Here is an 11,895-nt window from a genome sequence, read left to right as displayed (position 1 = left end):
ATAAAAATACTTAAAATATTATATAGGTATAAAGAGGTTGTACTGCTATTAAGGAATTTAAGTCTAAGAGGTTTTGAATTGAGTAATAAATTTGTAGATTAATTATGTACACAATAGAGGATGAGGTCTAATAATCCACTATGGGTTTATCTGAGGATGTGCAGAACAGTAATTAAGTCACATAAAGAACGAAAGAGAAGAAATGGTGAAAAGGATAAGAAAGAAAGAAAAAAGATCAGAAGTTCAGTAGAGCTATCCAAAAAACAAAACAAAACAAAACAAAAAAAACAAAAACAAAAAAAGGGAGAAAAATGCACACACACTTATACCGCTAAATTAAAATTCTAAGAGGAAAAAAATTACTAGAACACAATTTTTTTTCAAGAAAGGTATTAATTAAAGATTTAAAAAAAATTTTAGAAAAAAAAATTTTTTTTTCTTTTTTTTTTTTTAGATTAATTTTCTTTTTTTCTTTTTTTATTTTATTTTAATTGAGAATATACTGTACAGAGGGGTTACAATTACATGGACAGGAAAATGCATACATTTCTTACCAAGCATTGCAGCCTCCTCCTTTGTTTACCCTTCACGTCCCTTCCCAGCCTCCCCCCTCTCCCCCACCCAATCATACCCCTCCTCCCCCCCCTCCGACATTGTAAAGCTGGTTTTGACATGACATTTTGTACTTCTCATTGTTGCAACAGGTCCACCTGAATCCTTAAACGACTTGTTTGTCCCCGTCTCCTCCACATGTTATACTGACATCAAATATAGTGAAAGCGGGGGTTACACTGTGGGGGAGGGACATACAAAGCAACAAAGAAATAATATTATAAATGCGTTAGAAACACATGCATGAAAGAAACAAAAACATTAAAATGCATATTTGAGGGTTCGTTTTCCTAACATCACATTCTCTGACTTTTTCCGCTTGACTCATACCTATACTAGATATTGCAAATAAGGGAAACCATGGGACCTATGTTTCTTTGGGCCTGGCTTACTTCACTTAATATAATTTTTTCCAAGCCTTTCCATTTCCTAACAAATGGGGCAATGTCATTCTTTCTGATGGAGGCATAGAATTCCATTTTGTATATATACCACATCTTCTTGATCCATTCATCTACTGAGGAACAACAACAAAAAAATTTCTTTGATTTTTTTTTGGAAGGGTTGTCAAAAATCTTGTGTCTCCCTTGTGTGCATAACCAGCCTCTTATTGGAGTCTCTGGTCTGCTTGTTTTCCTGTGGCTTGGTTGGTTATTTAACTCAGCTTCTTTGAACAGGCAGAAAAATGCTCTGCGATCCTCCTCCCAGGTTAGTTCAATGGGAAGAGATGGTTTTTTCCATGAGTTTGGAGATGCTGTGATGAGGCTAGGATCTGCGTAGAGTTGAGGCCTTTCAGCAAACAGTAGCTTTTCTCGGGGGCTGGTTTGGGAGAAACTCACAGAGCCCAGCCCGGAGCCACTCCCAGGGTTTCTGTTTACTGAATTTCAGTTGATTGTTGAGGCTGCTAAAGGGAGGGGCAGCCTCTGGCTCTGATTACCCGGTGAAGAAAGCCACTACTGGAGCTGGCGCCCCAGCTGGGTGACTTTTCCCTGGGTGGAGCTGACTGAGTCTGGCAGGTCAGGTAAGGCTCTTGTGACTTGCTAGATGACTCAGGATTTATTCCAGGGCCTGAGTTGGAGCTAGCAGCTCTGCAGGGCTTTGTTGGTATCCAAGATGGAGGTCTTCGCTACTTGGGGGGAGGGGTGGCCTTCCCTCCTCTGCTCCCTGAGAAGGAGTGAGGATGTCAGGCTTCTACTCACACCAAGTCTTGGTTCCTGGGTTGTCTCTGGTCTGTGAACTGCGGGATGAAGATGTCTGCTCCTTGTCGGTTCTTGCTGGTGTTGAGTGGAATCTGCTCTCCCGCCTTGTCTGGCTCCTTCATCACAGACTCTCTGTGATTCAGGTATGGTGCCTGCGGTCTTGCCCTGCCGCCGTGGCGGCGGCTGCTGGCAAGTGCTCTGGGCTGTCTCCTTACCTATATTTTCTCTCTCTGGCCTAACTCTCTGTCCTGTGAAGGCACACTTGGTGTGATTCTCTGGCTTAGCACTGTTCACTGGAACTCTAAAACTGCTTTCAATGCGAGAGCTTGTTTAGCCTCCAGCTTCTCCTCCGCCATCTTTCCGGAACTCCAGTATAACACCTTTAAAATAAAGTTATTTCTATGCTTGCCTTCAAATGGCATACTGTTTCCTTTTTTAATACTCTCAACCAGAAGTTTACAAACAAGTTCTATATGAGTAAAGAACACACTCAAAAAAGTCAGGGACAGAGTTTCCTTCAAGCCTTGGATTCTTTTCATGTACAGTAAAAAGGAAAGCAAAAGTTAACTTGAACTTTGTCATTCCTCTATGTTCAATTCCTCTCCTGGGATCAGTTTCCACATCCAGTAACAGTTACTTCCACTTACTTCCAGAAACAATCTATGGTACTGCTCCAGAAAAAATGAATATTTTCTGGCTTCATTGAAATAGCAAAAGACACCTTTGGACACTTGGTAACACATGTTTCAGAGACAACTTAGTAAACAGAAAATGTGAAATTTAAATGGCTAATAAATATGTTATCCCTGAGTATATTTTGTTCAAACTTCTTAATTACTCTGTAAATTATGGTGAATTTTAAATGGGAAGAAGGTTCTCAGATCTTTAATTGTGAGTGTATGTGCTGTTCATTAATTTCCCAAGTGTACCTGAGTTAGGAATAAGAGAAACAATAGCAATAATAGGAGAAAGAGAGTTTCTGTGTGTAACTGTAAGGATTCAATACAATATAGAAGACTACAAATATGACAACATTGAAACACTAAAGCCAAGTCTAGCATGTAGAGTGATGGGAGTGATATAGGGAAAGCATTACTCCTAACTGGAACATGAAGAATGAGGCCACTCCCTTTCTAAGTTATGCTTGCTAATCCCAAAATTTTGTAAAAAGAATGGAAGAATGATTCTGTTTCCAATGCAAGTCAGATATACGATCATGGACTTAACTGGAAAGAAAGAGTCCATCTGGAGAGAACAGGGATCATATTAGCAATGAACCTGGTGGCTAAGATCACATTAATTTTTCTTTCTTTTTCTCATATATATTTTTTTGCTGTTTTTGGACATGGCACTTGAACTCTAGCACTGGGCGCTGTCCCTCTGCTATTCAGCTCAAGGCTAGTGCTCTACCACTTGAGCCACAGTGCCACTTCCACTTTTATGGTAATTATTGTAAAAAAAAATGTGTCTCCAGTAATTTCCTACCCGGGATGGCTTTGAACCCCTGTCCTCAGATCTCACCACCACTTGGCTTATGATCACATTTCTAGCAGTGTACACTCAGCATATGTAATGTGTATGTTCATCTATCTTTATATGAATTCTTGAGTTAGAAATCTGGGCTACAGCTTACACTTTATACTCACAAAAATGTTTGTAGTTTAAAAGTTAATACTCCTGGAAAAATAAACCTAAGGATGTAAAGGATTCTGGGATGTTCAGTTTGCATCCAGCCTGGGCAGAACAGGCTTTGAGACACTACCTATAATTAACCAGCCAAAAGCTGGCATATCAGTCATGATCAAGATTGCTGAATAAGAGCTTGAGACTTTTGCATACATACATACAAACATACACAGACACACATAGGCACTTATATGTGCACACAAAAACACAAAATGAAACAATTCTCACAATATGTAGAAAAGTTAGAAAACAATAGAAAATAAGTACTGAGTAAGACTAGAATTAAGTGATAACTTTTAATATTAGAAAGCCCTCAAATGCACTATCTTCAAAAAAGTTGAGAATATTACATAGGTTGGGACCAGAGATAGTAAGAGAGTCAAGTAATCATTATTAATGGGATCAGATCCATGGAGGAATGAATCAGAGACCCAGGCAGGTACATCTGAAAATGTTCATATCCTTTGTCAAATGTAAGAACATCTCTGAAAGTAGTACATAAAGAGTCTGTGCAGTCAGTCTAGTGGATAAGATCATAAGAGAAGTTTAGAATTGCTAGTCTGTTTCTAGATTAAATAAACCAACAAACTATGGCAGGGCAATGTGATACAAGCTTGGAATTCTAGCACTCAGACTAAAACAGGAGATTAGAGAGTGGAATTACATAGCGATACCTTCCCTGGACAAGGTAGTATACTTTTGTCTCAATAAAACAAACCAAACAACAAGAAAGGAATACACAGTTTAAGTTTGGGATAATTTTGTCACTATGTTTAGAGAAGTCAAGTTTTCTATGGAAATGCAACTCATATATATCCTCAGTTGTGTTTTAAATGCTCTCTCCATTACAGAACATTCCTAGATTCAAAATGACTCATGATTTCCATCTAAAATTTGAAAAAGTAAGTAATTACGTTCCTCCTTACACATTGAGAAAAATGCTAGGTTTGGGTTTGGTTTTCATTTTTGTTTTTGTTTTATTGGCTTGTCTTAGAGCTTGAACTCTGGGCCTGGACACTGTCTCTGAACCTGTTTATGCTCAAGGCTTGTACACTACCACTTCAACCTCAGTGTCCCTTTTGTCTGGCTTTTTCTGAAAAGTTTATTGGAGATAAGAATCTAAGGAACCTTCCTGCCTAGGTGGGTTTTGAACCAAAATTTTCCGATCTTAGCAACCTGCATATCTATGATAGTTAAAAAGTATAAATATAAATAATATTTGCATGTGTTGAGAACACAAGAATATCACTGGGGGAACAATGATGCAGCTCAGTTTATTGTGGTGTTCTTTCCAGAACAAGGAGGGCATCACATTAGGAGAGGTGTAGTATTTTTTTCACAATAGAGGTAAGATATTCATGATGTGAATTAAGGAATTTTAAGGTGCACTTTTCAAATTGGATACTATTGGTCCAGGATAACTTTATGACATAAATCTTGGGATTGATGGTCATAGAAATAATAGCTTACTCTGATAAATAATTGCTTACTCTTTAAGAATTAATTATTACAGATGTTTCATAGTATTATTCTCTATAGAATGTAGCTATTTTTCTGTTGAATTCTCAATCTGTAACACCCCATTGGACACTTTATTTATTGCAGAATTTCATAACATACAAACAGGTACTGTTTTGAATATCTCAGGTATTGAATGTTGAGAATTTAAAAATCAGTAGTTATTAGTCATAGGAATTTTGAATAACCTATATTCTGTCCTCTTAACAACTTATTTACTTTTAAAATTTATGGGTTTCCATAGAATTAAACTGTTTTCGATTTTAGTATGAGAAAAAGTACTAAATTTATTCTTTTTTCAAAATATTGGCAAGTGTATTGTGAAAATATTATCTAGTTGGATAACATTCAAGTTGCTGAGCCTCTGATAAAGAAGGGATAATTAATTCAAATTACATGCCAAATAGTGTAATTTTTAAAAAGTTACTACATAAAGAATAATATTTACTATACCAATACAGTTAAATTATATTTTATGCAGCTTATTTTTAAAATTTTATTATCAAATTGATGTACAGTGTGGTTACAGTAATTGTAAGGCAGTGAATATATAACTTTCCAAACTTGTTACCTCTCCCTCCTTGTTCTTATAGTTTACCTTCATCCCTTCACCCCTCAGAAGTTGTAATGTACATTTCCAATATGTTGTATTGTGAGTATTGCTATTACATTGGTTTTGCCCTTTGTCCTTTGTCTCACCATTTTGTTGTTCCTCTTCCCTTCCCTAATTAAGGTAAAAGTATACACAATACACAGGGTACAAAAATCAAATACAGCAGATATAAACCATAGGGGGAAAACCCAAAGAAAATAGAAATCACATAGTACATCTAAAAGTACCACCACAAATAAAAAAATATATTTCCGTATCTTCGAGTTCATTTTGCTCAGCATCAGCGTATATGGTCATATATAACATAACAGAGCCAATGGAAAATAATAGTTGCATGGACACTATTTCATGAAAACATGTTAAATTTTTGATGGTAAAAGTGGAATTAGTATTGGCGAATTCGCGATTCTGATATAGGAATTTCAGAGTTTTAAAGTTATGACAGGTAAATTTTAATTGTTCAAACTTTTTAAAAACTTAACTCATTAAGAAAATTTAAATGGCCTAGGAAAGTAGGCTTTCATGCAACGAAATCTATGGAGACTTAGTAGAGAGGAAGCAATGTGGATGAAGATGGCTCTTTTTAACACTAAACAAACAAACTTCAGAAAACTTGCTGTAAATCCTGTAGGTTCCTTGACAATTGTCCTTACCCAGGAAATATACTCTCACTGTGTGAAACAAGGTTGTAGTGGAATTTAAATTCAAAGTTCTTTAAAAAAAAAAGACATCAAAATTTTTGAACTAACCTTTAATTATCAAACTATCAAACAGTAATTATCTAAAAAAGATAATTTGGGTCAAAATATTTCGGGAGAAAGTGCCCTCCACAATGAAAGAAGGTATTGGCTTCACACTTTTCTGTTTGTAATACTTTCCACTATGTCTTTGCACGTGAAGCAGTGAAACATAGAAATCTGATTCGGTACTTCAAACCAATGATTTCACATTTCTAAGTGGCTCACAAAACATAATATCCTTATTAACATGAGAGAGTGAAGACTTCTGTTATTACATAACCCAAAAAGTTATGGGTTCAGAAAAGAATTGAGCAAATGGAAAAAGTTAGAAAATAGTGTTCTTAGAAACCCTAGCTAAGCGTATTGGCTTCAGCAGTGGAGGGAGGCCAAAACTTTTTATATAGATTGTGTTTATGTTTTCGCTCCCTAAAGTGATTTTTCAGAGCTGATGTACCTCACTACAATGCAGAACTTATTGAATGAAACATGAAAATAAATTCCACATCTAAATTATGCAACTTAAAAGATTTTTAAAAGAGAAACTATGAAGATGTTGCAGTGGCTGGGCTGTATAGTCCTTCAGCTTCACCAGACTTGAAGCCAAGAAGCTGTGATTAATTGGAAATAAGGCAAGAGCTAAGAGGAAGACATAGAAGTAAGACACAGAAGCATGGTCCTTTTGAAACAGACACTGTCTTCCAAGGTATGGCTGATTTAAATCTATTCTTCTCCATACATCTTGCTGAGCAAATGCAACACCAAGAAAAAAATAATCTATTGAAATAATTCTGCAAAGAATAACTTCACAGTTCCTGATATGGCATCTAAGGAGAGTCTTAAGAGAGAAGATAATAGCGGTGTATTTTTGGTTTCCTCTTAGCAACTTTTTATCAAAATCTATCTTTGAGGATAGAATTGGATGAACCAAAAAGTAATGGAGTACTTATTTTTCTCCTCACTTTAGACACAAGTAGGCTTTCAACATAAAAGAAAAAAGAAAAAAGTATAGCCATATATTTGTGATCACAGCTTCTTGGACTGGTTTTCTGGAGGCAATATACATTAGATTTGTCCTAATTAAAATAGATGTTGTTTCATGGCCACCAAATGCAAGAGGAAAGTTTAATGTATTCACTTGGCCAATAATAGTATGATAGGAAAAATGGGAAATAATATGTAGTGAATTACTTTGACCAATTATGTTGCCAGAACAAAGAAGGAAAATATAATTCAAAGTGAATTTACTTAAAAGTATGAAGAAAAAGTAGCGAAGAGAGATGAAAGCAAAGATAGAGGATTGTTTTCTCTCCAATGGAGTAATGAGTTCTTGATCTTTTTTCTTCCATTCTATCTTCACAAGCTATCAATTGTGGCTCAGGACTGAAGTATCCAGTTCCAACAAAGAGAACTCGCAGAAGACAGATAATATTTGCAGCAGATGTCGGTGAGTTATAACCTTAGACCATCTATTTAAATCTGTTCAGAATCCTCCCCTACCCCAAACTGCTCTCTTTGAACAGCTTTGTTTGTTTTTCCCAAGACTGCCTTTCATTAACTGCTTAAAATTTTAGACAGGTCATATTCATACTCTCTAGAGATGCCTATTTGGTTGTGATTTTTGTGTTTTTATTTGTTGTTGTGTTTTTTAACTGAATTTCAAAAGGTTGTGGTACAATTAAATATATCACTCTAATTATCCAATGCTCCTGGATCACAGTGACTCATGTCATTCTCAACCAACCACTTCTCCAAGATTTACTTCCGATTTACCACTTCCTTTATCACATGTGTATATTGTACTTGCCCCTTGTTCCATATTTTATTCTTTCTATGTCTTTACTATTATTCCCCTCTGGTACTTACTGATAGTCATTCTGTTAATCTGTCTGTTAATACTTTGAAAGATTTATATACATTCCATGGAGTTTCAATCCTGCATATACTTGAACTGATGTCAGCTTACATTTCCATAATTCATTCATTTGAAATAACAATTTGCAAGACTGCAGACTTGAAGCACCTAGACATGATTATATTCTCATTCATTTGGAAGATTAATCTTTATTCAACAAAAAAGTTTAAAAATGGCTTGGAATATATTCCTAATTACCAATTTTTATAATTGACTTTGTACAATGGTATATTATTATTTTATTTTACATGGGATAATACTTTCTACTACCTATAAGTTTTGGAAAAAGAAAAAAACTAAGATTTACTACTATAGAAGAATATGATAGAAATAGAAGACAGATTTTGTTTGTCACATCTCTGCTGAGCACTCATATTCAAGATTAAAGTCATATTTCTTTCTATGTTAGACAGGGAAAACATAAAACAATGTATGATAAGGCAACTATTCATGACTTTTTAAAATGTTTCTTATTAAGTGATGAAATTTACTTTGTAAGCTGAGGTTTGGGGTTTGAAACATGGCAGGCTGATCTATTTAACACATTTCTGGAATGCACCTACTGAACAACACAAATGGTGGGGGCTACTATTTCTACACTTTAATGAATGATTGAACCTGTTTGGCATTAATGCTGGGTAAATAAATCAACTCTATTGTAACTTGCTCCCTACACTTGAAAAACTTGTAATGTCACTAAGTATTATCTACTTATCAAATGTTATTTTGGCAAATGTGATTTTAAAAAGTTTATTTGAAAAGGAATACACTTTCAGGAGATTAAATGTAGGTTATGATTGGTTTGAGAATGATAACATTTTTATACCACAGAATCAAGTTGTACTAAAGTACCAGTGCTTTGAAGCACTAAGGATCTTCTCAATTAAAGTTTTTCTGCATTACATTTGACCTCTAAGTCAAGTTTTCCTGGCCTTAGTAGACCATTTATGGATCTATCCTTCCAGGAACTATTTTTGGGCCCATTTATGCTGGACTGAAATCTTAGATTCATCATTAGGGGAGGGGTATTAAAAATAATCTTCTGACACTTTGTGATCTTGTTCACTCATATGGGCTCGTCATTTGTAAATTGAGTTTGAATTACAATAATTTCTCTCAGATTTTATGAACTCATCCTTCATTTTAAGTTACCTTGCATTTCACAATTACTTGCTGCTAATTCTTGAATCTCAAGGAATTGGGGCCCTGAAATATAAGAAAAGAGAAATTGAGATGGATCTTCAATTACTTTCTGCTGGCATGTTGCATAGGCCTAGCTGAGAAGTCTTGCCCCTGTTATCTGATGATAACATGTAACTGGGACATTGGATCCTAGGACCCATGGGTCCTGAAGAAGAATAATATTTTTTAGACACTATATCATCTAAATTTGGATATAATCTTTAGGAATGCTTCAGAAATATGGAGTAAAACCGTTTGGGGTGAGCGAGTTAAAACAATAAACAGAGCAGCAGAGTAACACCTCCTATAGATTAGAGGAAAACAACATTGTTTCTTTACCATGTGAATTTAGAAGACCACGAACACTTAGAAGGTATCACAAGTTTATACCGAAGACATTTGCATTGACACTTTTTATATTCTAATATATATTCTAAACTTAATTATTTATATTCCAATTCTACTTATTGGAATAAATATCAATTTATTTGTCAAATTATCAATTAATTATAGTAAGTTTCATTGCGTGAAACATGAAATCAGCACATAAATATAAAATATATAACTATATATAATATAATAAAATGGCACATATTTTGCATTGCTCTGTTGTGGATTGGGCATAAAAGGCAGCGCTGTTCTAAAGTATTATTCCATTATCTCTACCTCAGTGTTTGGTAGAGTTAGACCTAAAGCTTTACCATTTGTAGATTTACAACCTGGAGACAAGATGAGACATTACCAATTTAAGGCCTAATAACAAAGAGAAACATATGGACTTCTGGATCTATAGAAATATTTGGTTTAAGTTCCTGCCTGGTTGGAAGGTAGATAGGCCAGGAAATTAGGTAATCATGCATATGAACAATTTTTCACCTTCTTGGCTTTAGCTCCTTTTGAAATGATAGGTATAATAAACAATTATATTTTGATAAAATACCTTCTAGACTGAACACTTTTGTCTGAAATGCTCATCTGTATATGATCCCTTGTAACTAAGATTAGTTTTGTTCCAGTAAGACAATCCATGCTGTTAGGATAAGATATTCTGGTTGTTCTGTTCCTACATGGAAGAAGGATAAAGGTTAAGGTAGACCTCATTTGGGAAAATTTCAACTGCAGAAGTTTAGAAGTAGCTCTTAAGCAAGGCCTACTTTGAATCCATTAGTTCTACAAAGCTAACTCAGTTGGATAAATAAGTACTTCAAAAAGCCATTCCCTTTGGACCTAGCTATGAATGCTTCAAAATGAAAAAGACTTAAAATAGTCATTGACAAAATAATTGAAAATGTGAGCAATCGTCTGAACAATATAATTTTTTCCATTATGCACAGAATTTTAGGGAAATAAGATCAGTATCATTGTTAGGAACATTAAGGTTTCCTTGTTACAAATAGGCACCCAAGGATATAAGCCTGTATAAAGATTGCATCATTAAATTGCATACTTCAATTTAGGGGACACTATATGCTTCAGCAGCACGTATACCCCAATTGCAACAATACAGAGATTAACATGGCAATTGCACAGGATGATATGAAAATTTGTGAAATATTCCATATTTTTCATTCTTCAGATGCAAGAAATGAAAAACAGTTTTTAAAAAGTTGATTACAAAATTACAAGTGTAATAATACATGTAATTCATATAATTAAAAGTTATTTTCACATCACTGTATTAAATCTTCAAATTAGTGAAGTCTTTACATAGCATAATCTTTAAAAAAACTTTTGAAATTAGACAACATTGTCATTTTATCCCAAAGAAATATACTATAAGGACCTAGGAAAAAAGGAATCTTACACTGTTTCTATATGGAATGCAATCTGAAAGGACACATTTATTAATGAGCCTATATATTATAAAACAATGTAGAATTCAAAGTATTATATCTAGGACAGAATAAAATAGATTATGGATATTATACAAACATAGAATATAGAATACTTTAAAATATAATTTTTCAGACAAACACCAGAAATATGTTCAGTTTCTATACTACTCATTTCAACAGATAAGTTAAAATTCTTTCTGATTAAAAAAAGCACAAACTCTCCAGAAACCATTATAGATGTATACAAATCTCTTTTGAATACATTTTGACATCAAAGTCAGGCAATTCACTTGGAAGAATTCCATGGAATCCATGAATTGTTACAGTAAGGTATTGTTGTTATTTGGATTGTGAAAATATTTTGCATGGACACAAACAATGGAATGGAATTTATGAAATTTAAAAAACTTAACCAAACCATGGTGACTTAGAAGAGCAATTTGTACAGCCTTCCAAAACTTCAAAGAGATAGTGATATATACTTATCCGTTTGGCAATATCAAATGCAGTTTCTTCCAACTTATTCTTCAGACCTGATTTGACATAATGGCTCAACAGATGAAGATCCAACGTGTTTTTGCTATCTCTGTTCCCAGCA

At 34.5% G+C, this 11,895-nt stretch overlaps 1 pseudogene; it reads left to right on the top strand.

Annotated features, from left to right (window-relative positions):
* Window positions 1-10,929: 10,929 nt before the first annotated feature.
* On the top strand, window positions 10,930-11,028 carry LOC122101713 (annotated as a pseudogene).
* The last annotated feature ends 867 nt before the right edge of the window (window positions 11,029-11,895 follow it).

Source organism: Dipodomys spectabilis, unplaced genomic scaffold (genome assembly GCF_019054845.1).
Source record: "Dipodomys spectabilis isolate Male_0828 unplaced genomic scaffold, ASM1905484v1 ptg000679l, whole genome shotgun sequence".
NCBI classification, from domain to species: domain Eukaryota; kingdom Metazoa; phylum Chordata; class Mammalia; order Rodentia; family Heteromyidae; genus Dipodomys; species Dipodomys spectabilis.
The sequence above is the reverse complement of the archived record's forward strand: the minus strand, read 5'-3'. Positions and strand labels throughout refer to the sequence as shown.